The sequence below is a fragment of the Stenella coeruleoalba genome (genome assembly GCF_951394435.1).
Source record: "Stenella coeruleoalba genome assembly, contig: scaffold_107, whole genome shotgun sequence".
Lineage (NCBI taxonomy): Eukaryota > Metazoa > Chordata > Mammalia > Artiodactyla > Delphinidae > Stenella > Stenella coeruleoalba.
In genome coordinates this window covers 1-13,688 of record NW_027646064.1, presented here as the reverse complement: position 1 = coordinate 13,688, position 13,688 = coordinate 1, and the positions used below count along the sequence as shown (strand labels likewise).

The 13,688-nt window shown below is 43.5% G+C and overlaps 1 long non-coding RNA gene across 5 annotated transcripts in view; it reads left to right on the top strand.

The window, feature by feature from the left end:
* The window catches only part of LOC307181365, a 1,041,989-nt gene extending 1,028,756 nt beyond the window's left edge, over window positions 1-13,233 (top strand). For all 5 annotated transcript variants that reach the window (XR_013826595.1, XR_013826596.1, XR_013826597.1 and 2 more), the window contains exon 4: window positions 13,223-13,233. This is a non-coding gene — a long non-coding RNA (uncharacterized lncRNA). The remainder of the gene's footprint in view (window positions 1-13,222) is intronic.
* The last annotated feature ends 455 nt before the right edge of the window (window positions 13,234-13,688 follow it).

The following is a 13,688-nucleotide window of genomic DNA, read 5'->3' as shown; positions in this document are numbered from 1 at the left end:
GAGTACCAGGGTACGAAAACTGAGACATATTTGAACACGTCTCCCGATCACATGGTTGATCATACTCTAGGTTCCACATGCATGTTTTAGCTGAAGGAAGAATACCTTAAACCTGGAGAGTTAAGACCCGTGTAATGGGTACCATGCAATATGACTTCAAAGGGTCTTCATTTGCTCACCGAACCTCTCCAATCCTATCACTGCTGCGTTTATGCCCCTGTACACATGCTTGATTCTCTTTCGGAGACATAGCAATCCATAGGTTTTAAGATACTTACTAGTCAGGTACATTCTTAAGCGTTTAATATGCGGTGTTGAGTCCATTTCGTTGAGCAAGGAGTAGCTCTTATCTATTCCATATTTGACTTAAGGAACTTTATCTGTGCTCATTTCAATCTCTGGTTTTATGCAGCACCACAACTCACCTTTACCCTTAAGCAAGCATAAGTTGGTTTTCTAAATTTGAGACCCTGTTCTGTTCTGTAATTCAGTTCCTGTGTAGCCAAGTTTACATTCCGTGTATTACTGATATCTTATGATGTTTCTTTTTCTGTGTGACTTATTTCAGTTAGAATCATCATACCTGAATCCACTCATTGTGCTGCTAAGGGCCTGATGACAGAGATTTCATTGCTGAGTGATATTGCTTTGTAAGTGAATACCACAGCTTCTTTCTCCATTTTTCACTTTCTGCGATGTTGAACTTGTACTGTAAACGAGGTTCTTGTAAACAGAGCCTTTCCAAACTTTGGGGTGGCTGTGTCTTTTTGATTTTAATTTCCCTAAGCTATAGGACCATAAGTGGAAGTGCCCTAGGCTCTGTTGCTTTGTTTTTTAGATGTTTCAGGAAACACCATACACTTCTCCCGAGTGTCTGTTGGCAATTTACATCCCGCCCATCAGCATAACAAGGCTCCCAGTTCTCCATGGCCTGTCCTGTCTTTCTGGATTTTACACTTTTTTCAGATGGCCCTTTTGACCGGGGGGAAGTGAGACTTCATTGTAGTGCAGATTTCCTTTGCAAGCTTGCTTGGTTGGCCAAAAAGGGCGTATGCGTTTTTTCCTGAATATATTCAGGAAAAAACGCATACGCCCTTTTTGGCCAAGTGCATCATTGTGGACGTTCTGCCTCTTTTCCTATGCTTTCAATGCAATTCCAGTCTAGCTCCTGAAATCGGTTTCCTGCAATTCTGCCCCGCTTTCAAGTCCTCTTGGCAGCCTTACTTCAGTCTATTTTTGGACGATAGCTGTCATTTATAACTCTGCAGGTTTGTGAATTACAGTGCCCCTGAGCTCCTTTCTTCAACTCGCTTTCTTTTGAGCTGGCCGCAACACCGCAGGATGGCTTCAGGCCCTAATCTTGTTCTGGCACGTCACGCTGAGCCTTTGGTTAATTCCTCTTCCTGGTGGGAAATGAGAGTTAAAATTGCCCGTCCAGACACCTCCAGCTAGCCTCTCATTGGTTCTCGCTATTCCTGTTCATCTTCCGCAGAAATTGCAAACTGGGCCAAACAGGAGGTTAAAGGGACTGACTCTCCAAGTCGGGAGAGTGTTACTAAAGCGTCTGGAATGTTGCACCCGAGTACCAGGGTACGAAAACTGAGACATATTTGAACACGTCTCCCGATCACATGGTTGATCATACTCTAGGTTCCACATGCATGTTTTAGCTGAAGGAAGAATACCTTAAACCTGGAGAGTTAAGACCCGTGGAATGGGTACCATGCAATATGACTTCAAAGGGTCTTCATTTGCTCACCGAACCTCTCCAATCCTATCACTGCTGCGTTTATGCTCCTGTACACATGCTTGATTCTCTTTCGGAGACATAGCAATCCATAGGTTTTAAGATACTTCCTAGTCAGGTACATTCTTAGGCGTTTAATATGGGGTGTTGAGTCCATTTCGTTGAGCAAGGAGTAGCTCTTGTCTATTCCATATTTGGCTTAAGGAACTTTATCTGTGCTCATTTCAATCTCTGGTTTTATGCAGCACCCCAACTCACCTTTACCCTTAAGCAAGAATAAGTTGGTTTTCTAAATTTGAGACCCTGTTGTGTTCCGTAATTCAGTTCCTGTGTAGCCAAGTTTAAATTCCGTGTATTACTGATATCTTATGATGTTTCTTTTTCTGTGTGACTTATTTCAGTTAGAATCATCATACCTGAATCCACTCATTGTGCTGCTAAGGGCCTGATGACACAGATCTCATTGCTGAGTGATATTGCTTTGTAAGTAAATACCACAACTTCTTTATCTATTTTTCACTTTCTGCGATGTTGAACTTGTACTGTAAACGAGGTTCTTGTAAACAGAGCCGTTCCAAACTTTGGGGTGGCTGTGTCTTTTTGATTTTAATTTCCCTAAGCTATAGGACCATAAGTGGAAGTGCCCTAGGTTCTGTTGCTTTGTTTTTTAGATGTTTCAGGAAACACCATACACTTCTCCCAAGTGTCTGTTGGCAAGTTACATCCCGCCCATCAGCATAACAAGGCTCCCAGTTCTCCATGGCCTGTCCTGCCTTTCTGGATTTTACACTTTTTTCAGATGGCCCTTTTGACCGGGGGGAAGTGAGACTTCATTGTAGTGCAGATTTCCTTTGCAAGCTTGCTTGGTTGGCCAAAAAGGGCGTATGCGTTTTTTCCTGAATATATTCAGGAAAAAACGCATACGCCCTTTTTGGCCAAGTGCATCATTGTGGACGTTCTGCCTCTTTTCCTATGCTTTCAATGCAATTCCAGTCTACCTCCTGAAATCGGTTTCCTGCAATTCTGCCCCGCTTTCAAGTCCTCTTGGCAGCCTTACTTCAGTCTATTTTTGGACGATAGCTGTCATTTATAACTCTGCAGGTTTGTGAATTACAGTGCCCCTGAGCTCCTTTCTTCAACTCGCTTTCTTTTGAGCTGGCCGCAACACCGCAGGATGGCTTCAGGCCCTAATCTGGTTCTGGCACGGCACGCTGAGCCTTTGGTTAATTCCTCTTCCTGGTGGGAAATGAGAGTTAAAATTGCCCGTCCAGACACCTCCAGCTAGCCTCTCATTGGTTCTCGCTATTCCTGTTCATCTTCCGCAGAAATTGCAAACTGGGCCAAACAGGAGGTTAAAGGGACTGACTCTCCAAGTCGGGAGAGTGTTACTGAAGCGTCTGGAATGTTGCACCCGAGTACCACGGTACGAAAACTGAGACATATTTGAACACGTCTCCCGATCACATGGTTGATCATACTCTAGGTTCCACATGCATGTTTTAGCTGAAGGAAGAATACCTTAAACCTGGAGAGTTAAGACCCGTGGAATGGGTACCATGCAATATGACTTCAAAGGGTCTTCATTTGCTCACCGAACCTCTCCAATCCTATCATTGCTGCGTTTATGCCCCTGTACACATGCTTGATTCTCTTTCGGAGACATAGCGATCCATAGGTTTTAAGATACTTACTAGTCAGGTACATTCTTAGGCGTTTAATATGCGGTGTTGAGTCCATTTCATTGAGCAAGGAGTAGCTCTTGTCTATTCCATATTTGGCTTAAGGAACTTTATCTGTGCTCATTTCAATCTCTGGTTTTATGCAGCACCCCAACTCACCTTTACCCTTAAGCAAGAATAAGTTGGTTTTCTAAATTTGAGACCCTGTTCTGTTCTGTAATTCAGTTCCTGTGTAGCCAAGTTTACATTCCATGTATTACTGATATCTTATGATGTTTCTTTTTCTGTGTGACTTATTTCAGTTAGAATCATCATACCTGAATCCACTCATTGTGCTGCTAAGGACCTGATGACACAGATTTCATTGCTGAGTGATATTGCTTTGTAAGTAAATACGACAAGTTCTTTATCCATTTTTCACTTTCTGCGATGTTGAACTTGTACTGTAATCGAGTTTCTTGTAAACAGAGCCAGTCCAAACTTTGGGGTGGCTGTGTCTTTTTGATTTTAATTTCCCTAAGCTATAGGACCATAAGTGGAAGTGCCCTAGGTTCTGTTGCTTTGTTTTTTAGATGTTTCAGGAAACACCATACACTTCTCCCAAGTGTCTGTTGGCAATTTACATCCCGCCCATCAGCATAACAAGGCTCCCAGTTCTCCATGGCCTGTCCTGCCTTTCTGGATTTTACACTTTTTTCAGATGGCTCTTTTGACCGGGGGGAAGTGAGACTTCATTGTAGTGCAGATTTCCTTTGCAAGCTTGCTTGGTTGGCCAAAAAGGGCGTATGCGTTTTTTCCTGAATATATTCAGGAAAAAATGCATACGCCCTTTTTGGCCAAGTGCATCATTGTGGACGTTCTGCCTCTTTTCCTATGCTTTCAATGCAATTCCAGTCTACCTCCTGAAATCGGTTTCCTGCAATTCTGCCCCGCTTTCAAGTCCTCTTGGCAGCCTTACTTCAGTCTATTTTTGGACGATAGCTGTCATTTATAACTCTGCAGGTTTGTGAATTACAGTGCCCCTGAGCTCCTTTCTTCAACTCGCTTTCTTTTGAGCTGGCCGCAACACCGCAGGATGGCTTCAGGCCCTAATCTGGTTCCGGCACGGCACGCTGAGCCTTTGTTTATTTCCTCTTCCTGGTGGGAAATGAGAGTTAAATTTGCCCGTCCAGACACCTCCAGCTAGTCTCTCATTGGTTCTCGCTATTCCTGTTCATCTTCCGCAGAAATTGCAAACTGGGCCAAACAGGAGGTTAAAGGCGCTGACTCTCCAAGTCGGGAGAGTGTTAGTAAAGCGTCTGGAATGTTGCACCCGAGTACCAGGGTACGAAAACTGAGACATATTTGAACACGTCTCCCGATCACATGGTTGATCATACTCTAGGTTCCACATGCATGTTTTAGCTGAAGGAAGAATACCTTAAACCTGGAGAGTTAAGACCCGTGTAATGGGTACCATGCAATATGACTTCAAAGGGTCTTCATTTGCTCACCGAACCTCTCCAATCCTATCACTGCTGCGTTTATGCCCCTGTACACATGCTTGATTCTCTTTCGGAGACATAGCAATCCATAGGTTTTAAGATACTTACTAGTCAGGTACATTCTTAAGCGTTTAATATGCGGTGTTGAGTCCATTTCGTTGAGCAAGGAGTAGCTCTTATCTATTCCATATTTGACTTAAGGAACTTTATCTGTGCTCATTTCAATCTCTGGTTTTATGCAGCACCACAACTCACCTTTACCCTTAAGCAAGCATAAGTTGGTTTTCTAAATTTGAGACCCTGTTCTGTTCTGTAATTCAGTTCCTGTGTAGCCAAGTTTACATTCCGTGTATTACTGATATCTTATGATGTTTCTTTTTCTGTGTGCCTTATTTCAGTTAGAATCATCATACCTGAATCCACTCATTGTGCTGCTAAGGGCCTGATGACAGAGATTTCATTGCTGAGTGATATTGCTTTGTAAGTGAATACCACAGCTTCTTTCTCCATTTTTCACTTTCTGCGATGTTGAACTTGTACTGTAAACGAGGTTCTTGTAAACAGAGCCTTTCCAAACTTTGGGGTGGCTGTGTCTTTTTGATTTTAATTTCCCTAAGCTATAGGACCATAAGTGGAAGTGCCCTAGGCTCTGTTGCTTTGTTTTTTAGATGTTTCAGGAAACACCATACACTTCTCCCGAGTGTCTGTTGGCAATTTACATCCCGCCCATCAGCATAACAAGGCTCCCAGTTCTCCATGGCCTGTCCTGTCTTTCTGGATTTTACACTTTTTTCAGATGGCCCTTTTGACCGGGGGGAAGTGAGACTTCATTGTAGTGCAGATTTCCTTTGCAAGCTTGCTTGGTTGGCCAAAAAGGGCGTATGCGTTTTTTCCTGAATATATTCAGGAAAAAACGCATACGCCCTTTTTGGCCAAGTGCATCATTGTGGACGTTCTGCCTCTTTTCCTATGCTTTCAATGCAATTCCAGTCTAGCTCCTGAAATCGGTTTCCTGCAATTCTGCCCCGCTTTCAAGTCCTCTTGGCAGCCTTACTTCAGTCTATTTTTGGACGATAGCTGTCATTTATAACTCTGCAGGTTTGTGAATTACAGTGCCCCTGAGCTCCTTTCTTCAACTCGCTTTCTTTTGAGCTGGCCGCAACACCGCAGGATGGCTTCAGGCCCTAATCTGGTTCCGGCACGGCACGCTGAGCCTTTGGTTATTTCCTCTTCCTGGTGGGAAATGAGAGTTATATTTGCCCGTCCAGACACCTCCAGCTAGTCTCTCATTGGTTCTCGCTATTCCTGTTCATCTTCCGCAGAAATTGCAAACTGGGCCAAACAGGAGGTTAAAGGGACTGACTCTCCAAGTGGGGAGAGTGTTAGTAAAGCGTCTGGAATGTTGCACCGAAGTACCAGGGGACGAAAACTGAGACATATTTGAACACGTCTCCCGATCACACGGTTCATCATACTCTGGGTTCCACATGCATGTTTTAGCTGAAGAAAGAATACCTTAAACCTGGAGAGTTGAGACCCGTGGAATGGGTACCATGCAATATGACTTCAAAGGGTCTTCATTTGCTCAACGAATCTCTCCAATCCTATCACTGCTGCGTGTATGACCCTTTTACACATGCTTGATTCTCTTTTGGAGACATAGCAATCCATAGGTTTTAAGATACTTACTAGTCAGGTACATTCTTAGGCGTTTAATATGGGGTGTTGAGTCCATTTCGTTGAGAAAGGAGTAGCTCTTCTCTATTCCATATTTGGCTTCAGGAACTTTATCTGTGCTCATTTCAATCTCTGGTTTTATGCAGCACCCCAACTCACCTTTCCCCTTAAGCAAGCATAAGTTGGTTTTCTAAATTTGAGACCCTGTTCTGTTTTGGAATTCAGTTCCTGTGTAGCCAAGTTTACATTCCGTGTATTAGTGATATCTTATGATGTTTCTTTTTCTGTGTGACTTATTTCAGTTAGAATCATCATACCTGAATCCACTCATTGTGCTGCTAAGGGCCTGATGACATAGATTTCATTGCTGAGTGATACTGCATTGTACGTAAGTACCACAAGTTCTTTATCCATTTTTTACTTTCTGTGATATTGAATTTGTACGGTAAACGAGGTTCTTGTAAACAGAGGCGTCCCAAACTTTGGGGTGGCTGTGTCTTTTTGATTTTAATTTCCCTAAGCTATAGGACCATAAGTGGAAGTGCCCTAGGCTCTGTTGCTTTGTTTTTTAGATGTTTCAGGAAACACCATACACTTCTCCAGAGTGTCTGTTGGCAAGTTACATCCCGCCCATCAGCATAACAAGGCTCCCAGTTCTCCATGGCCTGTCCTGCTTTTCTGGATTTTACACTTTCTTCAGATGGCCCTTTTGACCGGGGGGAAGTGAGACTTCATTGTAGTGCAGATTTCCTTTGCAAGCTTGCTTGGTTGGCCAAAAAGGGCGTATGCGTTTTTTCCTGAATATATTCAGGAAAAAACGCATACGCCCTTTTTGGCCAAGTGCATCATTGTGGTCGTTCTGCCTCTTTTCCTATGCTTTCAATGCAATTCCAGTCTACCTCCTGAAATCGGTTTCCTGCAATTCTGCCCCGCTTTCAAGTCCTCTTGGCAGCCTTACTTCAGTCTATTTTTGGACGATAGCTGTCATTTATAACTCTGCAGGTTTGTGAATTACAGTGCCCCTGAGCTCCTTTCTTCAACTCGCTTTCTTTTGAGCTGGCCGCAACACCGCAGGATGGCTTCAGGCCCTAATCTGGTTCCGGTACGGCACGCTGAGCCTTTGGTTATTTCCTCTTCCTGGTGGGAAATGAGAGTTAAATTTGCCGGTCCAGACACCTCCAGCTAGCCTCTCATTGGTTCTCGCTATTCCTGTTCATCTTCCGCAGAAATTGCAAACTGGGCCAAACATGAGGTTAAAGGGACTGACTCTCCAAGTGGGGAGAGTGTTAGTAAAGCGTCTGGAATGTTGCACCGAAGTACCAGGGGACGAAAACTGAGACATATTTGAACACGTCTCCCGATCACACGGTTCATCATACTCTGGGTTCTACATGCATGTTTTAGCTGAAGAAAGAATACCTTAAACCTGGAGAGTTGAGACCCGTGGAATGGGTACCATGCAATATGACTTCAAAGGGTCTTCATTTGCTCACCGAATCTCTCCAATACTATCACTGCTGCCTTTATGACCCTTGTACACATGCTTGATTCTATTTTGGAGACATAGCAATCCATACGTTTTAAGATACTTACTAGTCAGGTATATTCTTAGGCGTTTAATATGGGGTGTGGAGTCCATTTCGTTGAGCAAGGAGTAGCTCTTGTCTATTCCATATTTGGCTTAAGGAACTTTATCTGTGCTCATTTCAATCTCTGGTTTTATGCAGCACCCCAACTCACCTTTCCACTTAAGCAAGCATAAGTTGGTTTTCTAAATTTGAGACCCTGTTCTGTTTTCTAATTCAGTTCCTCTGTACCCAAGATTAAATTCCATGTATTAGTGATATTTTTTGATGTTTCTTATTCTGTGTGACTTATTTCAGTTAGAATCATCATACCTGAATCCACTCATGGTGCTGCTAAGGGCCTGATAACATAGATTTCATTGCTGAGTGATATTGCTTTGTAAGTAAATACCACATCTTCTTTATCCATTTTTCACTTTCTGCGATGTTGAACTTGTACTGTAAACGGGGTTCTTGTAAACAGAGGCGTCCCAAACTTTGGGGTGGCTGTGTCTTTTTGATTTTAATTTCCCTAAGCTATAGGACCATAAGTGGAAGTGCCCTAGGTTCTGTTGCTTTGTTTTTTCGATGTTTCAGGAAACACCATACACTTCTCCCGAGTGTCTGTTGGCAATTTACATCCCGCCCATCAGCATAACAAGGCTCCCAGTTCTCCATGGCCTTTCCTGCCTTTCTGTATTTTACACTTTTCTCAGATGGCACTTTTGACCGGGGGGAAGTGAGACTTCATTGTAGTGCAGATTTCCTTTGCAAGCTTGCTTGGTTGGCCAAAAAGGGCGTATGCGTTTTTTCCTGAATGTATTCAGGAAAAAACGCATACGCCCTTTTTGGCCAAGTGCATCATTGTGGACGTTCTGCCTCTTTTCCTATGCTTTCAATGCAATTCCAGTCTACCTCCTGAAATCGGTTTCTTGCAATTCTGCCCCGCTTTCAAGTCCTCTTGGCAGCCTTACTTCAGTCTATTTTTGAACGATAGCTGCCATTTATAACTCTGCAGGTTTGTGAATTACAGTGCCCCTGAGCTCCTTTCTTCAACTCGCTTTCTTGTGAGCTGGCCGCAACACCGCAGGATGGCTTCAGGCCCTAATCTGGTTCCGGCACGGCACGCTGAGCCTTTGGTTAATTCCTCTTCCTGGTGGGAAATGAGAGTTAAATTTGCCCGTCCAGAGACCTCCAGCTAGTCTGTCATTGGTTCTCGCTATTCCTGTTCATCTTCCACAGAAATTGCAAACTGGGCCAAAGAGGAGGTTAAAGGCGCTGACTCTCCAAGTGGGGAGAGTGTTAGTAAAGCGTCTTGAATGTTGCACCCGAGTACCAGGGGAAGAAAACTGAGATATATTTGAACACGTCTCCCGTTCACATGGTTGATCATACTCTGGGTTCCACATGCATGTTTTAGCTGAAGGAAGAATACCTTAAACCTGGAGAGTTGAGACCCGTGGAATGGGTACCATGCAATATGACTTCAAAGGGTCTTCATTTGCTCACCGAACCTCTCCAATCCTATCACTGCTGTGTTTATGCCCCTGTACACGTGCTTGACTCTCTTTTGGAGACATAGCAATCCATAGGTTTTAAGATACTTACTAGTCAGGTACATTCTTAGGCCTTTAATATGGGGTGTTGAGTCCATTTCGTTGAGCAAGGAGTAGCTCTTGTCTATTCCATATTTGGCTTCAGGAACTTTATCTGTGCTCATTTCAATCTCTGGTTTTATGCAGCACCCCAACTCACCTTTACCCTTAAGCAAGCATAAGTTGGTTTTCTAAATTTGAGACCCTGTTCTGTTTTGGAATGCAGTTCCTGTGTAGCCAAGTTTACATTCCGTGTATTAGTGATATCTTATGATGTTTCTTTTTCTGTGTGACTTATTTCAGTTAGAATCATCGTAGCTGAATCCACTCATTATGCTGCTAAGGGCCTGATGACATAGATTTCATTGCTGAGTGATATTGCTTTGTAAGTAAATACCACAACTTCTTTATCCATTTTTCACTTTCTGTGATGTTGAACTTGTACTGTAAATGAGGTTCTTGTAAACAGAGGCGTCCCAAACTTTGGGGTGGCTGTGTCTTTTTGATTTTAATTTCCCTAAGCTATAGGACCATAAGTGGAAGTGCCCTAGGCTCTGTTGCTTTGTTTTTTAGATGTTTCAGTAAAAAACACCATACACTTCTCCCGAGTGTCTGTTGGCAATTTACATCCCGCCCATCAGCATAACAAGGCTCCCAGTTCTCCATGGCCTGTCCTGCCTTTCTGGATTTTACACTTTTTTCAGATGGCCCTTTTGACCGGGGGGAAGTGAGACTTCATTGTAGTGCAGATTTCCTTTGCAGGCTTGCTTGGTTGGCCAAAAAGGGTGTATACGTTTTTTCCTGAATATATTCAGGAAAAAACGCATACGCTCTTATTGGCCAAGTGCATCATTGTGGACGTTCTGCCTCTTTTCCTATGCTTTCAATGCAATTCCAGTCTACCTCCTGAAATCGGTTTCCTGCAATTCTGCCCTGCTTTCAAGTCCTCTTGGCAGCCTTACTTCAGTCTATTTTTGGACGATAGCTGTCATTTATAACTCTGCAGCTTTGTGAATTATAGTGTCCCTGAGCTCCTTTCTTCAACTCGCTTTCTTGTGAGCTGGCCGCAACACCGCAGGATGTCTTCAGGCCCTAATCTGGTTCCGGCACGGCACGCTGAGCCTTTGGTTATTTTCTCTTCCTGGTGGGAAATGAGAGTTAAATTTGCCCGTCCAGACACCTCCAGCTAGTCTCTCATTGGTTCTCCCTATTCCTGTTCATCTTCCGCAGAAATTGCAAACTGGGCCAAACAGGAGGTTAAAGGCGCTGACTCTCCAAGTGGGGAGAGTGTTAGTAAAGCGTCTGGAATGTTGCACCCGAGTACCAGGGGAGGAAAACTGAGACATATTTGAACACGTCTCCCGTTCACACGGTTGATCATACTCTGGGTTCCACATGCATGTTTTAGCTGAAGGAAGAATACCTTAAACCTGGAGAGTTGAGACCCGTGGAATGGGTACCATGCAATATGTCTTCAAAGGGTCTTCATTTGCTCACCGAACCTCTCCAATCCTATCACTGCTGTGTTTATGCCCCTGTACACACGCTTGATTCTCTTTTGGAGACATAGCAATCCATAGGTTTTAAGATACTTACTAGTCAGGTACATTCTTAGGCGTTTAATATGGGGTGTTGAGTCCATTTCGTTGAGCAAGGAGTAGCTCTTGTCTATTCCATATTTGGCTTCAGGAACTTTATCTGTGCTCATTTCAATCTCTGGTTTTATGCAGCACCCCAACTCACCTTTCCCCTTAAGCAAGCATAAGTTGGTTTTCTAAATTTGAGACCCTGTTCTGTTTTGGAATGCAGTTCCTGTGTAGCCAAGTTTACATTCCGTGTATTAGTGATATCTTATGATGTTTCTTTTTCTGTGTGACTTATTTCATTTAGAATCATCGTATCTGAATCCACTCATTATGCTGCTACGGGCCTGATGACATAGATTTCATTGCTGAGTGATACTGCATTGTACGTAAGTACCACAAGTTCTTTATCCATTTTTCACTTTCTGTGATATTGAACTTGTACGGTAAACGAGGTTCTTGTAAACAGAGGCGTCCCAAACTTTGGGGTGGCTGTGTCTTTTTGATTTTAATTTCCCTAAGCTATAGGACCATAAGTGGAAGTGCCCTAGGCTCTGTTGCTTTGTTTTTTAGATGTTTCAGGAAACACCATACACTTCTCCCGAGTGTCTGTTGGCAATTTACATCCCGCCCATCAGCATAACAAGGCTCCCAGTTCTCCATGGCCTGTCCTGCCTTTCTGGATTTTACACTTTTTTCAGATGGCCCTTTTGACCGGGGGGAAGTGAGACTTCATTGTAGTGCAGATTTCCTTTGCAAGCTTGCTTGGTTGGCCAAAAAGGGTGTATACGTTTTTTCCTGAATATATTCAGGAAAAAACGCATACACCCTTTTTGGCCAAGTGCATCATTGTGGACGTTCTGCCTCTTTTCCTATGCTTTCAATGCAATTCCAGTCTACCTCCTGAAATCGGTTTCCTGCAATTCTGCCCGCTTTCAAGTCCCTCTTGGCAGCCTTACTTCAGTATATTTTTGGACGATAGCTGTCATTTATAACTCTGCAGGTTTGTGAATTATAGTGTCCCTGAGCTCCTTTCTTCAACTCGCTTCTTGTGAGCTGGCCGCAACACCGCAGGATGGCTTCAGGCCCTAATCTGGTTCCGGCACGGCACGCTGAGCCTTTCGTTATTTCCTCTTCCTGGTGGGAAATGAGAGTTAAATTTGCCCGTCCAGACACCTGCCAGCTAGTCTCTTCATTGGTTCTCACTCCCTATTCCTGTTCATCTTCCGCAGAAATTGCAAACTGGGCCAAACAGGAGGTTAAAGGCGCTGACTCTCCAAGTGGGGAGAGTGTTAGTAAAGCGTCTGGAATGTTGCACCCGAGTACCAGGGGAGGAAAACTGAGACATATTGAACACGTCTCCCGTTCACACGGTTGATCATACTCTGGGTTCCACATGCATGTTTTAGCTGAGGAAGAATACCTTAAACCTGGAGAGTTGAGACCCGTGGAATGGGGTACCATGCAATATGTCTTCAAAGGGTCTTCATTTGCTCACCGAACTCTCCAATTCCTATCACTGCTGCCTTTATGCCCCTGTTACACACTGCTTGATTCTCTTTTGGAGACATAGCAATCCATAGTTTTAAGATACTTACTAGTCAGGTACATTCTTAGGCGTTTAATATGGGGTTGTTGAGTCCATTTCGTTGAGCCAAGGAGTAGCTCTTGTCTATTCCATATTTGGCTTAAGGAACTTTATCTGTGCTCATTTCAATCTCTGGTTTTATGCAGCACCCCAACTCACCTTTCCCTTAAGGCAAGCATAAGTTGGTTTTCTATATTTGAGACGCTGTTCTGTTTTGAATGCAGTTCCTGTGTAGCCAAGATTACATTCCTTGTATTAGTGAAATCTTATGATGTTTCTTTTCTGTGTGACTTATTTCATTTAGAATCATCGTACCTTGAATCCACTCATTATGCTGCTACGGGCCTGATGACATAGATTTCATTGCTGAGTGATACTTGCTTTGTACGTAAGTACCCACAAGTTTCTTTATCCATTTTTCACTTTCTGTGATATTAAACTTGTACGTGTAAATGAGGTTCTTGTAAACAGAGGCGTCCCAAACTTTGGGGTGGCTGTGTCTTTTTGATTTTAATTTCCCTAAGCTATAGGACCATAAGTGGAAGTGCCCTAGGCTCTGTTGCTTTGTTTTTTAGATGTTTCAGGAAACACCATACACTTCTCCGGGTGTCTGTTGGCAATTTACATCCCGCCCATCAACATAACAAGGTTCCCAGTTCTCCATGGCCTGTCCTGGCCATTTCTGGTTTTTACACTTTTTTAGGATGGCCCTTTTGACCGGTGGGAAGTGAGACTTCTTGTTGTGCACATTTGCATTGCTTGCTTGCTTC